General features: G+C 37.2%; 1 long non-coding RNA gene across 1 annotated transcript in view; it reads left to right on the forward strand.

Annotated features, from left to right (window-relative positions):
- The window catches only part of LOC145789846 (uncharacterized), a 282088-nt gene extending 263292 nt beyond the window's left edge, over window positions 1–18796 (forward strand). Inside the window, exons 2-3 of the long non-coding RNA XR_014328269.1 lie at window positions 17782–17835; window positions 18601–18796. This is a non-coding gene — a long non-coding RNA (uncharacterized LOC145789846). The remainder of the gene's footprint in view (window positions 1–17781; window positions 17836–18600) is intronic.
- Window positions 18797–20633: the final 1837 nt, after the last annotated feature.

The following is a 20633-nucleotide window of genomic DNA, read 5'->3' on the forward strand; positions in this document are numbered from 1 at the left end:
CATTTCTTCCCATTTCTCTCTATTTAAATTATCCAAATAAATAAGAGAAATACATATCACTCCATTTCTTTTTTTTTTTCTCTCCAAATCACTCAATCCAAACATAGCGTTAGGGTTTGGGACACAAGAAGATGAAAATAAGAAAACTGAAGAGATTTTGTTTCCTTATAAGTGTTTAATATTAGAAATAAGGATATATTCATTTGATTTCCAATAGATGAACAATTTGATTTTATTTTATTTGTATATGATATTGGAACTGCTCATTAGCTTTTTTGATTGGTTCTTGTAATGCTTTTAGAAAATAAATTTGATTTATGATTCCTATTTGTGTTTTGCATAATACAAATTTGGGGACTTTGCCTCTATGGATTACCAAAAAATCTATCTGCTAACATATAAAAAACAATGACAAACATGCTTTATATAATAAAATAGAATAGATGGGTCATCATTTTAATTTATGAAAAAAAAAAACCCATAGTCAACAGTCACCTTTCCTCCCAAATTAATCAACACTTGATTGATTTCAAGACTACCGAGTCCTTTTCAATTAACTTCAATTCTGTTGTTTCAATCTGAAGTATCATTTTTTTTTTTTAAGAATGATGAATAATGTTCTGGAATTCTAATATAAATCTTTTTAATTTCTAGAGGCATTTCATGTGGTGAAAGTTGATAGTCCTATTTTTCATGGTATTTGTCACAGTTTAAGGATGTGATACAAGTCGCTGCTCTGTTCTCATGATTGTGCAGAGGCTTGACTTTGGTGAATCTTTTAAAATAGTTCGCTGTTCTGAAGTTTTTTTTTTTTTTTATTGGAACAAACTCTGTTCTGAAGTTTAGAACAAAAGAGTTTTGAAGTATGTTCCCATTTAAATGGTTCCCTTTCCCTATGGCATGGAATCTATATTATTGCAGATGCTTTGGATATGACAATCAAGAAATTCAGTTATCCAAGTGATAAATCTATTTTGCTTGAGGGCAACATAAGCCAACTTACAAAACTCACTTTTCTGATTAGTGTATGTATTTGAATACTGCCTCTGCAAGAATTTTCTCTATAATCTTTACAGTAGGTGTAACTATTCAAAGAGCAAAGTGGCGAGAAGGAGAATGTGCAAGTGAAGATGCAAAATTATCAAATATTTTTTGTGTGATTGAATATTTTGGTTGTGCCTTTTTTAAAGAGAAGTAGCCCATTAATACAATACCACTCTTCAATGTCTTGTTTTTGGAGTCTTTAGTCTTGCTATAGCTCTTCCAATAAGTGTATCATATACATTTTTGACAAATTTTATTTTGATGGTTGGTTGGCATCTCTCTGCCTAAAAAAACATTCTAGACCTAAAATTAGTGAGAGCACATATGTCAATCACTGCTTGATCTTTCTTTTCATAGAAGAGAAGAACAAAGGCATGAAGCAGGATCTTCCCCTTGCTTTTCTATGGGTCTTTGTTTCATCAGCTTTTCTTTTTCTCTTTTATTTTTCTTGCTTGTGGAATCGATTATACAATTATCATGTGGTCTTGTTCATTTTTGGGTAAAAGAATTGGTTCTGCTTTTTATATGGATCTTTTTCCTAGATTTTTTTAATATTCCTTTTTATTTTCCATTTTTTTTTTGGGCAGAATTTGTTGTAGCTTAATGTTTATTTTCTCTTTCTGATTTTTAGGAGTCGATCATCATATTAAAACCATGACTAGAATTGCAAATAATCTTTTTTTCTAAAAGGTAGAGCTTTTTCTCTTGTCAATTCTTTCTTTTAATTTTTATTTGCTTTTGATGTTTTGGTTCTTACGCTTTGAATTTACGTATTAGTTTAGAATTTACTTTCAGAACTGACTCTCGGTTTGCTTGCTAGAAGGAATTTGAGGTTGTTGAATCTTGACCATTGTTCAATTTATTATATGAGTGCTTTGATGTTGTGCAGTCCATATTCATTGGTGCTTGAAAATCCTGTTAATAAATCAGATAATTCAATTCTTCCCTTTGCCCTTCTCCCTAACTTCTGTTTTTTTCTCTCCCCGTAAGAATATAGAAAATGGAAGTTTAAATCATGATTAGTTAAAAAAAAAAAAAAGATTCTTCGTAAACTTGCTGCAATTTACAAAATTATAAAAAAAAAAAATCGTGAAAATGCACTAATGTTTTTGTGTCCTCAATCATCACGAGACTTCTTCCATCACATGAACACTTTAGAAATGCCTTGGATATGAAAAAGAGGGATCTAAAGAAAGTGGCTCGACATTTTAGAATCTCAAAAGAATTCCAACTCTACAGTGGTATAAAGAACAAATTTCTTAGGTAAATATGATAAAAGATGGAAAGATAGTCACTACCTAATAAACAAATTTTGTGGTGGAATAATAAGAGGCAAAACAATTATCTTCTTCTCATAATTTACCAGGATTGTTCACATGACTTTTGACCATTTTTCAGTTGATACTCTTGCTTTGAATATGTTTATAAGATGTTAATTCAAAACATTTTTTTACATATAGTGACAATTATTGGGGACAATTTAATGGTGAAGGTTTGCCTTAATTAACTCCTATGGCCCTTTGTGGATGACGGTTTGTTCTTCTAGGTGAAGCTATATGGCATATTTAATTGTCATCAACAAAAAATAGCTTCAGCACAGGACATTCCAGAGTACATATCTCTGTTACATTGTTGTAATGCCACTAAAGAGGGCATTCCACTGTTCAGTATAATTATTGATTTATTTAAGAATGGCACGGGATTATTACCAGCATCTTAGATTCTGAAGCGCCTCAAGACAGAAGTTTTCATAAATGTATTCATATACTCTTAATACAAACTATATGTCATGATGATCGTTATACCTGCAAAAAGGTGGATTGCTGCTCAGTTTTTTTTTTTTTTGTTTTCACCTTTGCATTCCATGAACTAGGTTATAAATCAATGTTGACGTCATACTCATATGAACTTTTTTGTTGTATTAGAACTTTTGTTGCCCCACTTGAGAGACTAAAGTTGGAATATATGGTTCGTAGTGAGTAGAAGAATCATTTTGAGGTAATTAAGGCAATTGCAGCTTCTCAAGGTCTGAAAGGGTTTTGGAAAGGAAATTTCGTCAATATTCTTTGCACGGCTTCTTTTAAGGCTGCCAACTTTTATGCTTATGATACGTATAGAAATCAATTGCTCAGGATGTCTGGGAATGAGGAAACAACCAATTTTGAAAGGTTCCTTGCTGGTGCTACAGCTGGAATTACTGCTACGATGCTTTGCATACCTATGGACACGGTATGTGGTGATTTGAACTTTGTTATTTTGGTTTATTGTTGCAGTGAGATTCATTTTTCTAGTTGAGCATCTTGGAGCATCTATTTATTTTCCATTTCCATTGCATAGTCCTCATATATTCCCTTGGTATGTAATAGGAAACATGCAAAGTTGGATTGGACAAAAATAGCACATGTCCCTCTGGTTGTCCTGTTTATCAAGTGTGCACAAAGAGGACTACCCACTGTTGCATGAGTCCAACATGGAGAAAGTTTATGATCTAAAACAATTCATTTACCATAGAAAATCTTGTTACAATTAGTATTATTCTTGTCAGAGATTGGTCTTGACCATCTCTTTCCTTTCAGGAGTGGTCTTTTGCTTATGTTTCTGACAATCATTTTGAAAATCCAATTGTATGATTGAGGTTATACCTGGCATGCATACGAGATCAAACATACAAATCTTTTCTATTTGTAGTATTGAAACTGTTATTGTCTTTTTAGCCTGGATTAGGAGGTTTTAGGGACCTGTAAAGAATATACGTAGTTTATCTCTATTTGGGAGCCCATCTTTGGCCTCAGTCACCATCTGATCTTTTCTAAGATGAATTTGCCCCTGATTTGTGTCTTAAACCCTGTGGTTTTGCTTCACTAAAGATTAGCAAATTGGATTTGGCATGGCCTTTTTTATCATAATCATTTTGGCGGCATGATTACATCTGTATTTGTAGGAATTTGGATAGTCTTTGGTTTCTTTTTCTTAGTCATTAAGTTCTTATTGAAAATTTTAAAGCGTCTCATTTATGTTACACAATTCTTAAAATATGGTGACATGACATGACTAAATTTTGTGTTCAAGAGTTGGGGTTGAATGTAGGGCTGGCTTGTTTAGGCCTAGTCATATTCAGTTACATTCGAACACATTGTCTTGTGTACATTCTAAGGCCGTAATATGAATACAAAAGACATTTGAATGGTGTTTTTTTTCTTTTCTTTTTCAATTGGACATCCATATGGATTTTAAGAATCTTAAACATAAAATCATCTCTATCTTTTGGACTTCATATAGTTAAGCTATTTTATGAATTAACCGCTTGGTGCTTTTGTTGGCCATCGATTTAAAAACAAGTCATAAGTGGTTGAGCGCAGGGAAATTTCGAGCAGTTTCCCTTTATTATTAATTTGCTATTACTACTGTGTTTGTAAGGCATTTCCCGTATTTTTTTTTTCTTTTTCTGTTTGTAAGGCTTTTCCAGCATTATTATTAATTTGCTATTACTACTGTGATTGTAAGGCTTTTCCAGCATTTAAAAACAAGTCATGCTAAATGTTTCAGATCAGGATGAAGATGGTAGCACCTGGTGGGGAAGCATTGGGTGGCGTGATTGGTGCTTTCCGCTACATGATCCAAAATGAAGGATGTTTTTCTCTTTACAAGGGCTTAGTGTGTGAGAACTCGAATATAAAAAATAAATAAATAATTAAATAATAATAAATTACAATCTTAAATATTTTGATGGTAAAATCAAAAATGTAAACTAAATATTTGGTGGGTCTTTTAATTAATTTTAAACCTAAATAAATTTATGGTGAAAATCTTTAATTTAGAGGCAAGATTTATTATAAAGAAATAAAATAAAATAAAATAGAGAAGTGGGTGTGACTTGAACTCTAGACCACAAGATTAATAGATAAGGCTCTTACCATTGAGTTGCATATAACTCATATATATGTTTTGTATAATTATATATTTATTTGACCTATGTGCGCCCAACACTAGTATAAAATAAAATATAAACAAAACCTACAAAACTGTAACTCTCTTATTACTTTACAAAACAACAACAGCCCTTTTAGGGTTCCTAGCAGCAGCCGTGAGATTTAGTCAGAGAGGCAACGAAGCTGTGGTGAACAGCAAGGAGAGAAAGAGGAATTTAGCATTCGGCTCTAGGTAATCAATACTGTGGGTAAGTAAACTGTTTAATTGCACTTCTATTATTATTATTGTTATTTTTATCTTTCATAGTTGAGTTCGTGAAACCGCAAGGATTATTCATTGAGGTATCTAGTAATTTATGGGCTTGTATGAAGGACATTCTAGTATATCAAACCTGGGTCATGGGAAATAATGATGGAAGAACAAGTGTTATGTGGTTGCGTGAGTCTCATTGTGGAAGAAATGTGGCATTATCTTTTGTGTGTTTTGTTGGCAGTGGACTGGTGCCCTTGTTTGGTATAGGTCTAGATATAATGTTTAAGGTTCAAACATTCATGTGTAAAACATTAATTTTGTGCAGAACCATAGAGTTTAAAAATCAAGAAACCATATCAAACGGATGAATTTTAAACTAAAATTTTTACAGTAGATTAATTACATACTGAATTGTACATCTGAATTTTTTCATAATTTTTGGGAGTCAAAATCCATATAACTTGAGGTATTCAAATCTGTCTAGGAAACCAGTCCGAAACAGTAAATTCGGGAGTGTTGTTCTCTTTGGGTGTTCTCTTTGGGTATAAATCCAAAAATTATCAAATTAGTGTCATTAGAACCGGTTACGAGTCTAGTTTCGTGCATTTTTTGCCTTGCATTGATTGCTCTTGTATATTAAGAGAACCGTCAATTTCTTTAAAGTGCGCCAGAAAACAACCTGTTTCGATATAATAAATTGTAGATAATTATTTTGATAATCAAGTGAAACCAATTGGGTTTGAAACTTAGGATATATTAGATCATATCTGGAGGTTATTGGAATTTTTCAAATAGCGTAGAGTGGGTTTTGTAATTTTCAAAGTTAACGAATAGGTTGGGAAGGCTTGTTTGAAATTCTGTTTTATCTTAAAGTCACAATTAATTAAGTTTTGACCGGAACCCATGTCTTGGGTGATTTTAAACCTTGAAGAACATGAACTTAGGTAATATTTAAGAGTAACGGTGAGTTGGGTTGAGCCGTGTTAGTGCGCTTTAGTTGAGGTTACTTAGTTCCTATTTTTTTTAATATTTTTAAATTAGTTGTGACGTGTAGTTTTTATACTTGGTTCAGGGCACTAGTTGGACTTTTACACTCTATTCGAGGATTATAATATTTCGGTTTCAGGTGAGTAGTTTCATGCTACATATTTTTATAAATGTTCCCCTTCCTTGAACTGTTGGAAAATTAAATTGTTGTTTCAAGACTAAATTGTTTTGATAAATTATTATATTATCAATGGAATCAAATTATTTCTGAAACATGTGTGAACTTAGCATACTGTAAACTATTTGTTTTAGTCTCATGTTTATAATGATGAACTACCATGTTTTGCGAAACTGATGTGTATTGATTATTGGGACCATGTGTGTATTTAGTCCAGGGAAATTATTCCACTGTGTGTGGTAACTCTGGCCACTAGGGAACAGATCCGGGTTAGGCCGTGATGACTCTAGTGCTCAACGATTGTAAGGAAAAGACCTTTAAAAACAACTAGGTGACCTTCAATCGGATTGTCTTTGAGAAAAGGCCCAGGTGCCACCCTGAGGATGACTCTTAGTTCGGTATTGGATCCAACGGGGCTTATAGCCTGAGAACTGTGTGGCAGATTATTTGTTTTTATTGGTACCTAGAAAATTATTGGTGTTCATGTTATAATCTGTTTTAAGTAGAAAATGTCGTTTATCATGTTTTTGTGAGACATGAGTATTTTAAGTGTTGAACTGTGAAACCTTCTTTTTGAAACAGATTGTATTTACCAAACTGTATGCCAATCTAGTTTCTGTGATATATATCTTATTTTGGAATTGAACCCTGTTTTCAAAACTGTATTTACTATCCATGTTGCTACTTACTGAGCTATCAGCTGACTTAGTTGTTTACCATTTCCAGGTGTTAGAAGGACTTAGAGTGGACTCATGGCGTAGCGGGGACTCAATTGCATGGACCTCTAGGGCATTTATTTAATTTGTTTTAGGTTGCTTTGTCGAGTTTTGTGCATACATTGTGGTTGGGTTTTATTTAGAATTATTTTATTTTGTGGGCGGTTTGTGTCCCATTTAGTATATATATATTTTTTAGGAAGTTGGTTATGACTTGTTTTTCACTCGTGATATGTCACTGGATTGAGTGTTGATTTATTTATTTCTGGGCTATCATCACATTTATTCTTTATGGTTTTGGATCTATGTTTAGGCTTACGTGTGCCTTGGGCTAAGTCCCTGTGGGCCACGGCCGGTCATGCCCGGATTTGGGGTGTGACAATTGTGGTATCAGAGCTGTAGTTATCGAGTTACATATCTTGCATTTCATCATTTAGATGAGGTCCGAGTCCCTATAGTCCTTAGTAGTGTTTGGTTAAGTTAGTTTTGTTTAAGCTTTTGTTGAGCTTTTCTTAATTTCGTTTTGAAGGTTAAGAGATGGCACCTAGGAGAAGAAGTGTCAATGCTCTTGGAACTGATCAACCAGCCGCTAATCGTAGAGTTCCCCCTGTTCCTATACCCCCTACCGCACCACCTGTTGCTCCAGTCGTCCCTGAAGCACCAGGAGTTGTTCCTGCTGCACCAGCCGCACAGGTTTTACAGTCATTGTTGGGATTACTGAACAGTCATGTAGCCCCACAACCAGCAGTTCACCCAACTTTAACTTTGGATAGAGGTTCCTTATTTGAGAGGTTTATGAAGGCAAAACCTCCAGAATTTCACGGAACAGTGGACCCTACGGAGGCAGAGGCATGGGTACTAGAGATGGAGAAAATATTTGATGTTCTAGGTTGTTCAGCAGACCAGAAGGTGGCCTTTATAGCTTTTAGGTTCAAGGGTCAAGCAGAACATTGGTGGCGCATGGTGAAGCGTCAATATGAGGGTAGAGAAACAGAACTAGTGTGGAGCAAGTTTCTAGAATTGTTTAATGAGAAATACTTCCCTGAAGCGGTGCGAAGGCAAAAGCCAGTGGATTTTCTCAATTTGAAGCAAAATGACATGTCAGTGGCTCAGTATGAAGCCAAGTTTGCGGAGTTGTCGAGGTATGCCCCACATCAGGTGGCCATAGAGGAAGATAGAGTGATGTTGTTTGAGAATGGCTTGCGGTCAGAGATCTATGCAAAAGTAGCTATTTTGGAGATGAAGACATATTCTGCATTGGTAAGCAAGGCATTACTAACTGAAAGGGGAGTAGAAGAGGAAAAGAGAGTTGAGGAACAAAAGGCTAAGGAACCACAAAACAAGAAACTTAGAGAGGAGAGACAAGTAGAGCATCGTGGTGGTGGTAGCAATCCTAGCAAGAAGCCTTACACCCAAGGCCAGGTTAGCAATGGCATGAAGCAGCAGAATCAGAGGATTTGTGATAGATGTGGTAAATCACATTCTGTTGGGTATAATTGTGATAGCACAGCTCGAATATGCTTTAAGTGTGGCAAGCCTGGGCATCTCTCTGCACAATGTAGGTCTAAGGGACTGGGAGGTCAGTCAGTAGCACAGTCATCTCAAGGGCAAGGGCAAAGACGAACTTTTTATAGCGATGGGTTTAACCAGAAGCAGAATAATGGCAAAAGTGGGACTACCCAAGGGCAGACATCCGGGAATGGGGCTCAAGATAAGAAGTCAGCGGCTACCCAAGGACGTGTTTATGCTCTCACTAGAGAGGAGGCTGAGGTTACTCTATCTGTGGTGCAAGGTACACTCCTTATATCATCTGTACCTGCCAGAGTTTTAATTGATTCAGGATCTACACATTCTTTTGCTGCACCTAAGTTTCTACGTTGTTTATCTATTCCTTGTGAGCCTTTGGATGCATGTATTGCTGTGTCTACTCCATTAGGAGAAACAGTAGTGTTAGGGGATGTTTGTAGATCTTGTGAGATAAAGTTAGATGGTATAATTTTTCCAGTGGATTTGATTTCTTTAGAGATAAAGGATTTTGATGTGATTTTGGGGATGGATTGGTTAATGAAGCATCATGCCTCTATTGATTGTTTTAGAAAGAGGGTAGTTTTTGCTATGCCAGGGCAACATGAGTTTTTCTTTCAGGGAGATGGAAAAGGGTCTTCTATTTGTTGTATTTCTTCCCTTCAGGCTAACCGAATGTTGAGAAAAGGGTGTCATGGTTATTTAGCTTGTGTAGTGAGTACTGAACAACCAGAGCAGAGGTTAGAGGAGTTGCCTGTAGTGAGGGAATTTGTTGATGTTTTTCCAGAGGATCTACCTGGTCTTCCTCCAGACCGCGAGGTCGAATTTTCCATTGACTTGATCCCTAATACAACACCTATCTCTAAAGCACCCTATAGAATGGCACCGTTGGAGTTGAGGGAGTTACAAACTCAATTACAGGAGTTGTTAGACAAAGGTTTTATTAGGCCTAGTGTTTCACCTGGGGGAGCACCTGTGTTATTTGTGAAGAAGAAGGATGGGTCTATGAGATTGTGTATTGATTATAGAGAACTGAACAAAGTCACAGTGAAGAATAGGTATCCTTTGCCACGCATTGATGATCTATTTGACCAGTTGTAGGGAGCTCAAGTATTCTCTAAAATTGACTTGAGGTCAGGCTATCACTAGTTGAAGGTAAGGGATGAAGATGTTCCTAAGACTGCTTTTAGAACCCGTTATGGGCATTATGAGTTTTTGGTGATGCCTTTTGGTCTCACAAATGCACCAGCCGCATTCATGGATTTGATGAACAGAGTATTCAAACCCCAACTAGATAAATTTGTGGTAGTGTTTATTGATGACATCCTAATTTATTCGAGGAGTAAGGAGGAGCATGAGCAGCATTTGAGGGTAGTACTGCAGATCCTTAGGGAGAAAGGACTGTATGCAAAATTTAAGAAGTATAAATTCTGGTTGAGCAGTGTATCCTTTTTGGGTCATGTAGTGAGTTAAGATGGGGTATCTGTGGATAGCACCAAGGTGACAGCAATTATTGATTGGCCACGACCTACTTCTGTGACAGAGGTACGTAGCTTTCTAGGGCTTGCTGGGTATTACAAACGGTTTGTGGAAGGATTCTCCCGTATTGCTTTGCCACTTACCAATCTCACCAGGAAAGGGGTAAAGTTTGAGTGGAATGATGATTGTGAGCGTAGTTTCCAAGAGTTTAAACAGAGATTGACATCAGCTCCAATCCTTGCCTTACCTACAGATGGAGGCGGTTTTGTGATTTATAGTGATGCTTCACGACAGGGTTTAGGATGTGTGCTCATGCAGCATGGGAAGGTGATTGCTTATGCGTCACGACAGTTGAAAATACATGAGAGAAACTATCCTACGCACGACTTGGAGTTAGCAGCATTGATTTTTGCTCTTAAGATCTGGCGGCATTATTTGTATGGAGAGTCATGTGAGATTTACACTGATCATAAGAGTTTGAAGTATATTTTCACACAGAAGGAACTAAATTTGAGGCAAAGAAGATGGCTTGAGTTACTAAAAGATTATGATGTGAATATTTTATATCATCCGGGGAAGGCAAATGTGGTTACAGATGCCTTAAGTAGGAAGGTCGCAATTGGAGATGTAGCTGCTTTGTCTATTGAGAGTTGTTTGGTGGAAGACATGAGACGTTTGAGGCTTGAGGTTGTTACACCTGGTAATAGGGCTTATTGTAGTCAATTGATAGTTCAACCGACCTTGAGAGAACGGATTCGTTTAGCACAGGAAATTGACTCCCAGTGTGAGCATATTAAAGGAGAGATGGCAGAGGGTAAGCACTTAGACTTTGTGGTTAGTGATGATGGATTGCTTAGATTCCGTAGCCGAATTTGTGTTCCTGCTAGTGGTGATTTGAGGAAGGAGATTATGACGGAGACACATAGTTCTAGTTACAGAATTCATCCTGGAAGCACTAAGATGTATCGGGATCTTCATGAACATTTTTGGTGGAATGGTATCAAGGGGGATATTGCAGAATTTGTGGCTCAGTGTTTGGTGTGTCAATAGGTTAAAGTAGAACATCAGAAGCCTGCGGGAAAACTACAACCCTTGCCTATACCGGAGTGGAAGTGGGATCATGTTACCATGGACTTCGTGTGCGGATTACCTCGTACTAGTAGTAATCACGATGCAGTTTGGGTAGTTGTTGATAGATTAACGAAGTCAGCACATTTTATTGCAACACAGATGACCTATTCTCTAGCTCGATTTGGACAGTTGTATGTGAAGGAGATTGTTAGATTGCATGGTGCACCAGTGTCAATAGTGTCAGATCGGGACCCTCTTTTTGTGTCTAAGTTTTGGGGTGCGTTACAATCAGCTATGGATACTCGGTTAAATTTTAGTTCAGCTTATCACCCTCAGACAGATGGGCAATCAGAGAGGACTATTCAAACCCTTGAGGATATGTTGAGGGCTTGTGCTTTGGAGTGGAGAGGTAATTGGGATGATTATTTGCCGCTCATGGAGTTTGCCTATAATAATAGTTATCATTTTAGTTTGGGAGTAGCTCCTTATGAGGCTTTGTATGGAAGGAAGTGTAGGTCTCCTTTGTGTTGGTATGAGGTTGGTGAAAGACAAATGTTGGGACCTGATTTGGTGGAGGATGCTACACGGAAAATTATCACCATCAAAGAGAGATTATTGACTGCTCAGAGTAGACAAAAAGTTATGCTGATCATCGTAGGAGAGACTTAGAGTTTCATGTAGGGGATATGGTATTCTTGAAAGTATCACCATGGAAATGAGTGATCAGGTTTGAAAAGAAAGGAAAGTTGAGTCCTAGATACATTGGTCCATTTGAGGTATTGGAGAAGGTTGGTGAGGTTGCGTATCGTGTTGCTCTACCCCCTAGGTTGGCAGGAGTGCATAATGTGTTTCACGTGTCTATGCTGTGGAAATATGTGCACAGTCCGTCACATGTGATAGATTATGAGCCGCTTCAGATTAGAGAGGATTTTTCGTTTGAGGAGATACCTGTTCAGATTTTGGATTCGAAAGAGAAAAGGTTGTGTACAAAGGCCATTAAATTGGTTAAGGTACTATGTAGACGTCCCCGAACGCCCCGGGAGGATGAGTCCCGTTCTGTTCATTTGGGCTCACTACAGTTCGGACTCTCAAATTGTCACGGTTCCTAATCTGAACCAAAGAGTCCAAATCCGGCAAATCGTTTTGAGAAAAACAGATTTTTGAAAGAAGTGCCAAACATGGACTGCTTTGCCAGATACAGAGTCGCCACCTAAATATTTTTTTTAATGGGGAAATTTAGGAAACCCTGACTCGGTGCCAAAGGCCACGTGCCCGTCATTGCCAAAGTTGCCTCGGCTCGGGAGCTTGGGTACAATTGGGGAAGGTCAACTATGAGCACCCTCTCTCGCCCGATCCGAAGATCGGCCTCTACTAACCGTGATATCTAGTTTTGAAAACCTTATGTGTTCTTATTCCATTTATTGGCCTAGCATTACTATGTTATGCGCACAGCAAACAAGTATAGACTAGATTGCCTAATTTGGAAATAAACATCGCATATCCGTTTGTTTTGGAAAACACTTTGGAATTTGCTACTCGCAAGTAGGCTAAAACACGGATTTCAACGAGTTTTTCCAACTCAGACAATCCAACCTTCACCCACAGGAATTCAAACAGTTTATCACATAAGCATCTAGCCACATGGTAAGCATGCTGTCATGGCAACACTCACACGCATGCGGGATGCTAAAGCATAAATACTTACATCGTACTTCGTGCCAAAACAATAAACTAGTTAGCCAACATGCATAGTCCTAGTTCATGTCAAATTGCCTAATGTAACACATACAGGATGCAATCAAAGTAGGCTCGGCTAACCTAAGCATGGCATGTGAAATGCGATCAATTGATGCACGTATTCAATTTGGAATTGAAGTACAAATGCAGTTAGCATGATGTACCGAGCCTGATGCATGCAATACAAATGCATAAATGCACGCATGCATAGCATAAGGTATGCTAAATTAAACATGTCCTATTACTAACCATCAAAGCAGGTAAGTAAAAAGGGAAGAAAGAAGTGGGGATTGGAAGACACGCACCCACACTTATTACAGATTTGCCCTCGCTCGGAGGGACCGAAAGAATATTACAAATAGTTAACCTACAAGCTAATTAAATATTACAGACCATCTAATTAGCTAAGCAAATTAACTAATCTAGGGAAAACAAATAAATCACCTCGGGAGGAGAGCTCGATGCAATGCATGCTCGGTCCCGCTCAGAAGTACACCGCCATGCCTAGGCTGCCTCTGTTTTCCTTGATATACTCCTCTGGAGACTTCCAAAGTCTCAGGACTGCTTCTCTGGGTAATGGGGAATGCCATCGGCTGAGTAGAATGCCCACCGGCAGTGGCATGTGATCACCAGCCATTGGTGAAGCCATCGGCCGAGGGAGGATTGCCGGTCGGCACTTGGCACTGCCGGTCAGCAGAGGGTTCCTGCAGAACCTGCAATTGACAGCAACGGAGGGCAAGGCAGAGCATGGCGATACAATTCAAGCAATGTATGCACCAATCATGTCCCTTATCATGGTAATGACTCAAAGGAACATGCTCCTCGGTTCTCGGACCATCAATCGCGCATTTCCATGCGTGATGGCCCAAGGGACCAAGTGTGAACATTTGATGTCAAATGCAATGCAATGCACACAGTCAATCCAATGGAGACTTAACCTCTATCATGGATAGTCAAGAGGCCAAGCATGCATGCCAATGCAATGCAACCTAAGCATGTTAACTAGGCATGCAATACGGCAATGCAAATGAGCATGCAAGGAATGCAAGGCATAGGGCAATGCAACTAACAAGTGTGCAAGACTAATGTAGGCAATTCAAGCATGTAAGCCAACATGTGACTTCATTCAATCATGCTAGTTCAATTATGCAACAACTCACCAATATGCTACAATATACAAGGAGAGCATGCAACAAACAAAGAGATGGACTTAAACCTGATTTGGGCAGCTCTAAATAGGCCCAAAACAGTGGCCATAGTGCTATGAAATGAGGGCTAAATGACATGCAAACATGCATGCACACAAGGACCAACGCTTAAGCATAAAAAGGCAACTCTCAAGCACACTTGAAAGAGGCATAACATGGACTAATGGCATGCAAGGTAAGCATTGAAAATCATGTTACAAAAGGTGCTAAGCCAATTAAACAAGACAAACAAGACATGCAAATAACGCCAAAAACCCAAGGCAAGCCAAGAGGCTTAAACCAAGACTAAATCAACCAAGCCTTACAAGGCTAAGAGGACTTAAAATAGGTCTAGTGCAAACCTAAACAACACCCAAGGGACACCTAGATGGCATCTAAATGGCTCAAAATCAAAAGCATGCACAATGACCAAAACATGGAGCATACAAGACAAGCTTCCAAAGCTTCAAAGAGGTGTCCAAAGCAAGTATACAAGCATGTCAAAGGGACTGAAATTATGCTATAAATGATGCCAAATCATTAGAATAAAGCAAGTAGTGCATGCTACCTACTCACACACTTGAGGCTAACAAGCCAAAATGCAAAGGGGGCATATAATGCATGCCATGGCCGACCCAAAAAACTATGGACAGACCTCTAGCATGGCAAAATAAGCACACAAGCTTCACAAAACTAGACCTAAAACATGCTCGAACGACGGTTTACAACCTAAGGCATGTTAAGGCCTAAACATGGCATTACAAGGTAGGTATGCTAAGCATGCATGGTGCACCAAAACCAAGTAAAAACAGAGGCATATTATGACATATTAAGCATAAAAAAACAGCCAAGGCATGGTCAACATGAAGCTTAGCTAGGTGCTCCCTCAAGAGGCCAAAAATGGTCCATTTCAAGGACAACAAGGAGATGGGGTGGCCCTCTCCTCCCTAGGACCTCAAGGCACCATCCTCACCTTTGAAATCCCTCAAGATTTCAATGGTGAGGAGGCCCAAACACCAAGGTCCCAGAGCTCACTCAAAATGGCTCAAAATGGGGCCTTTCAAGGCCTAAGAGGGGTCAAACACCCTCAAACCACAAAACACTCTAAACAAACTATTTAGAGAACCTAAAAACAGAACTTTTTTATGTTATACACTAAGCACAAAAACAGTTCTAAGATAGGCAAAATAAGTATGCAAGAATGGGGAATAAAGGGACTAGTTTCTTACCCTTGAAGACCCCTTCAACAATGGTGGACCAGCAGCTTCTTTTAGGTTGAAACCAGCTTCAAAACCTTAAAAACAACCCTCAAGAGGTCTCAGCTCCAAGGGATGGTGTAATGGTGGGTGCTTGTGAGCAAAAGTGAGACAAAACACACACACTAAGGCTAAAATGAGAGAGAGGTATAGAGATAGAATATATATCAAACCCTAAACCTAAAACCAGAGCTCTCACAATGTTTTTCTCTCTCAAGTGTCTAACCTAGAGCCAAGAGAGGAGGGCTCCTCTTATAGAGGAGCCAATCTTGTAAAGCTTACAAGGTAAGCTAACAAGGAGTGCATCCCTCCATACACGTATATGGAGAGGAACAAAATGACATACAGCTGTCTTAAAATATCTGCAAAAGCAGATGAACAGTAGTCGGCTGCTCAAAAAATACAATTGACCCAAAAGGATAGCCGGCCGGCCAAATATTTGGCCGGTAGAAGCAAAACACAGCCGGTGGCCTCAAGCCATGGCCGGTGATGGGTGGGGATGGTCTACAAGCCCTACCCTGCCTCTCAAAGGCAAAACACAAGTGTTTGGTGTCAAACCAAGCACAAAACAGTCAAGTTCGAAGATCCTGAGGCAAGGCGCGTAGCCGAGACCTCCGGGAACTCCAAACGAATACAAACATGGATGATCACTGGGCGTTCAAACGGTGACGTCCAAGTCTTGAGGACGGTCAAAAATGGGGTGTCTACATACTGTGGCGTAATCATCTAGTTGAAGAGGCGACTTGGGAACGCGATGATGAGATGCGCGAGAAGTACCCACATCTATTCTCATGATTTGCTCAGGTTAGTTTCGAGGACGAAACTTTTCTTTTAGGGGAGGAGAATGTGAGAACCCGAATATAAAAAATAAATAAATAATTAAATAATAATAAATTACAATCTCAAATATTTTGATGGTAAAACCAAAAATGCAAACTAAATATTTGGTGGGTCTTTTAATTAATTTTAAACCTAAATAAATTTATGGTGAAAATCTTTAATTTAGAAGCAAGATTTATTATAAAGAAATAAAATAAAATCAAACAGAGAAGTGGGTGTGATTTGAACTCTAGACCACAAGATTAATAAATAAGGCTCTTACCATTGAGTTGCATATAACTCATATATATGTTTTGTATAATTATATATTTATTTGACCTATGTGCGCCCAACACTAGTATAAAATAAAATATATACAAAACCTACAAAACCGTAACTCTCTTATTACTTTACAAAACAACAACAGCCCTTTAGGGTTCCTAGCAGCAGCCGTGAGATTTAGTGAGAGAGACAACGAAGCTGTGGTGAACAGCAAGGAGAGAAAGAGGAATTTAGCATTCGGCTCTGGGTAATCAATACAGTGGATAAGTAAACTGTTTAATTGCACTTCTATTATTATTATTGTTATTTTTATCTTCCATAGTTGAGTTCGTGAAACCGCAAGGATTATTCATTGAGGTATCTAGTAATTTATGGGCTTGTGTGAAGGACATTCTAGTATATCAAACCTGGGTCATGGGAAATAATGATGGAAGAATAGGTGTTATGTGGTTGCGTGAGTCTCATTGTGGAAGAGATGTGGCATTATCTTTTGTGTGTTTTGTTGTGCCCTTGTTTCGTATAGGTCTAGATATAATGTTTAAGGTTCAAACATTCATGTGTAAAACATTAATTTTGTGCAGAACCATAGAGTTTAAAATGAAGAAACCATATCAAACGGATGAATTTTAAACTGAAATTTTTACAGTAGATTAATTACATACTGAATTGTACATCTGAATTTTTTCATAATTTTTGGGAGTCAAAATCCATATAAATTGAGGTATTCAAATCTGTCCAGGAAACCAGTCCGAAACAGTAAATTCGGGAGTGTTGTTCTCTTTGGGTATAAATCCAAAAATTATCAAATTAGTGTCATAAGAACCGGTTACGAGTCTAGTTTCATGCGTTTTTGTCCTTGCATTGATTGCTCGTGTATATTAAGAGAACCGTCAATTTCTTTAAAGTGCGCCAGAAAACAACCTGTTTGGATATAATAAATTGTAGATAATTATTTTGATAAGAAAATCAAGTGAAACCAACTGGGTTTGAAACTTAGGATATATTATATCATATCTGGAGGTTATTGGAATTTTTCGAATAGCGTGGAGTGGGTTTTGTAATTTTCAAAGTTAGCGAATAGGTTAGGAAGGCTTGTTTGAAATTCTGTTTTATCTTAAAGTCACAATTAATTAAGTTTTGACCGGAACCCATGTCTTGGGTGATTTTAAACCTTGAAGAACATGAACTTAGGTAATATTTAAGAGTAACGGTGAGTTGGGTTGAGCTGTGTTAGTGCGCTTTAGTTGAGGTTACTTAGTTCCTATTTTTTTTAGTATTTTTAAATTAATTGTGACGTGTAGTTTTTATACTTGGTTCAGGGCACTAGTTGGACTTTTACACTCTATTCGAGGATTATATTATTTCGGTTTCAGGTGAGTAGTTTCATGCTACATATTTTTATAAATATTCCCCTTCCTTGAACTGTTGGAAAATTAAATTGTTGTTTCAAGACTAAATTGTTTTGATAAATTATTATATTATCAATGTAATCAAATTATTTCTGAAACATGTGTGAACTTGGCATACTGTAAACTATTTGTTTTGGTCTCATGTTTATAATGATGAAATACCATGTTTTGCGAAACTGATGTGTATTGATTATTGGGACCATGTGTGTATTTAGTCTAGGGAAATTATTCCACTGTGTGTGGTGACTCTGGCCACTAGGGAACAGATCCGGGTTGGGCCGTGATGACTCTAGTGCTCAACGATTGTAAGGAAAAGACCTTTAAAAACAACTAGGTGACCTTCAATCGGATCGTCTTTGAGAAAAGGGCCAGGTGCCACCCTAAGGATGACTCTTAGTTCGATATTGGATCCAACGGGGCTTATAGCCTGAGAACTGTGTGGCAGATTATTTGTTTTTATTGGTACCCAGAAAATTATTGGTGTTCATGTTATAATCTGTTTTAAGTGGAAAATGTTGTTTATCATGTTCATGCGACACATGAGTATTTTAAGTGTTGAACTGTGAAACCTTCTTTTTGAAACAGATTGTATCTACCAAACTGTATGCCAATCTAGTTTCTGTGATATATATCTTATTTTGGAATTGAACCCTGTTTTCAAAACTGTATTTACTGTCCATGTTGCTACTCACTGAGCTATCAACTGACTTAGTTGTTTACCATTTCCAGGTGTTAGAAGGACTTAGAGTGGACTCATGGCGTAGCGGGGACTCAATTGCATGGACCTCTAGGGCATTTATTTAATTTGTTTTAGGTTGCTTTGTCGAGTTTTGTGCATACATTGTGGTTGGGTTTTATTTAGAATTATTTTATTTTGTGAGCGGTTTGTATCCCATTTAGTATATATTTTTTTTTAGGAAGTTGGTTATGACTTGTTTTTCACTTGTGGTATGTCGCTGGATTGAGTGTTGATTTATTTATTTCTGGGCTATCATCACATTTATTCTTTATGGTTTTGGATTTATGTTTAGGCTTACGTGTGCCTTGGGCTAAGTCCCTGTGGGCCACGGCCGGTCATGCCCGAATTTGGGGTGTGACATAGTGCCCCTCAATTATAAGCATGGCACCTTTAGGTGCTATTTTTCACGGTGTTTATGATATATTGAAGTCAGCTTATCTGCATTCACCAGAAGGAAGGAAAAGAATTCAACACATGAAAGAATAAGTAAAGGAACTTAATGCTTTGGAACAACTGTGTTTAGGTGCCTTAGCACATACATTGGCACCCTCGTCCTGTGATAGGAGCAAGTGGGTTTGCTGGAGTTGCAAATGCTATAAGAATTGTTGCCAGTAGTTTTGGATAATCTTTGAATAGTTTTGGATATGTTTATATGCATAGTTTTAGATGGTTTAAACTTTTTGGACAGTTTAGAACTTAAAGAGTTTTCGAATGTTTGGAATGTATAAACAATTGTTGAATATTTATAATTTTTTGATATAGTTTCTTTTTTATGTTTCAAACAATATTTTGGTGATTGATTGATATTTTGTGAGGCTTGTTTGTAATGTTTGTTAGATTGTATAGAATTGTCAAATAGAACCTATTGAATTTAAATATATATATATATATATATATATTCTACGGCAGGCATAATAAGTCGTTGTATTACATATTTTACCACGCGCAATCAGCGTCGTTATTTGTCTCACCAATTAACAGCATGCAAAAATAGTCATAGAAAAAGTAACAACAATGCACAAAATCTATCGTTAAATAGTTTTTAACGGCGTACTATAGCATGTCGTAGAAAAAGTAACAACGACGCACAAATTTTACCGTTAAATAATTTTTAACGATGTACGAAGCATGTCGTTGAAAGTGAATGACTTTCCATGACTGGTTATAATATGACGCGCGCTTAAAAACCCTTTTTTGTTGTAGTGTTGAGAGAAAGAGAAAAGTGGAAAAACTCCATTGAAACAAAGCAATTTGAGGAAAGAGATACTATCAAAATCCCATTAAAGTTACAACTTGAAACTTCTTGTAAAGATTTCAAAACATACTCCATAACCGGGAAAATGTTATGAACAAAGTTTGGTAATCAGAAAATTCATATTTTTCTCCAAAGGTGAATTTTTGTATTTTTCTCATCTATTTTCTTTCTATTTCTCTTGTCTTTAAATATAATATTACTTATAGAAATGGATGGTTAAGCCACCTAGCCTTAGATAATGTAGATTTTTTATTTTCTTTTATTTTCTTTCTTGTTCTCTCATCTTTTAAATTATAATTTCAGAATTTCCTTTTATTTAAATATGTGATTTAACTTGTAGAAATGATTGGCTAAGCCACCTATATCCTTAGATAATGTAGATTCCATTTTTTATTTTTATTTTTTGTATTTTCTTCCTTGTTCTCTCATCCTTTAATTATAATTTCAGCAAGTTTTCTTATGTTTAAGTATGTGATTTAACTTGTAGAAATGGTTGGCTAAATTGGTTATATGATTGGTCAGATTTAGCTTGTTGTAACAATATGCAACCTCCATTTCTTTTTATCCCTTACCATGTATGTCTTTCAATTTTCATTTCTTTCTATCCCTTTTATTTGCTTGCTTTCCATAGCTATAAATAACATCATATTTTCTTTTTCATTATATCCATGTTTTGCATTCATATTTTATGCATTCAAATTCAGCTCATTTACATCTATGGGTTTAATAAATTTTTATGTGATTTTGTGCGCTACCCCATGTCTTGAG

Source organism: Camellia sinensis, chromosome 1, assembly GCF_055761805.1.
Source record: "Camellia sinensis isolate YWXY chromosome 1, ASM5576180v1, whole genome shotgun sequence".
In the NCBI taxonomy this organism is placed as follows: Eukaryota; Viridiplantae; Streptophyta; class Magnoliopsida; order Ericales; family Theaceae; genus Camellia; species Camellia sinensis.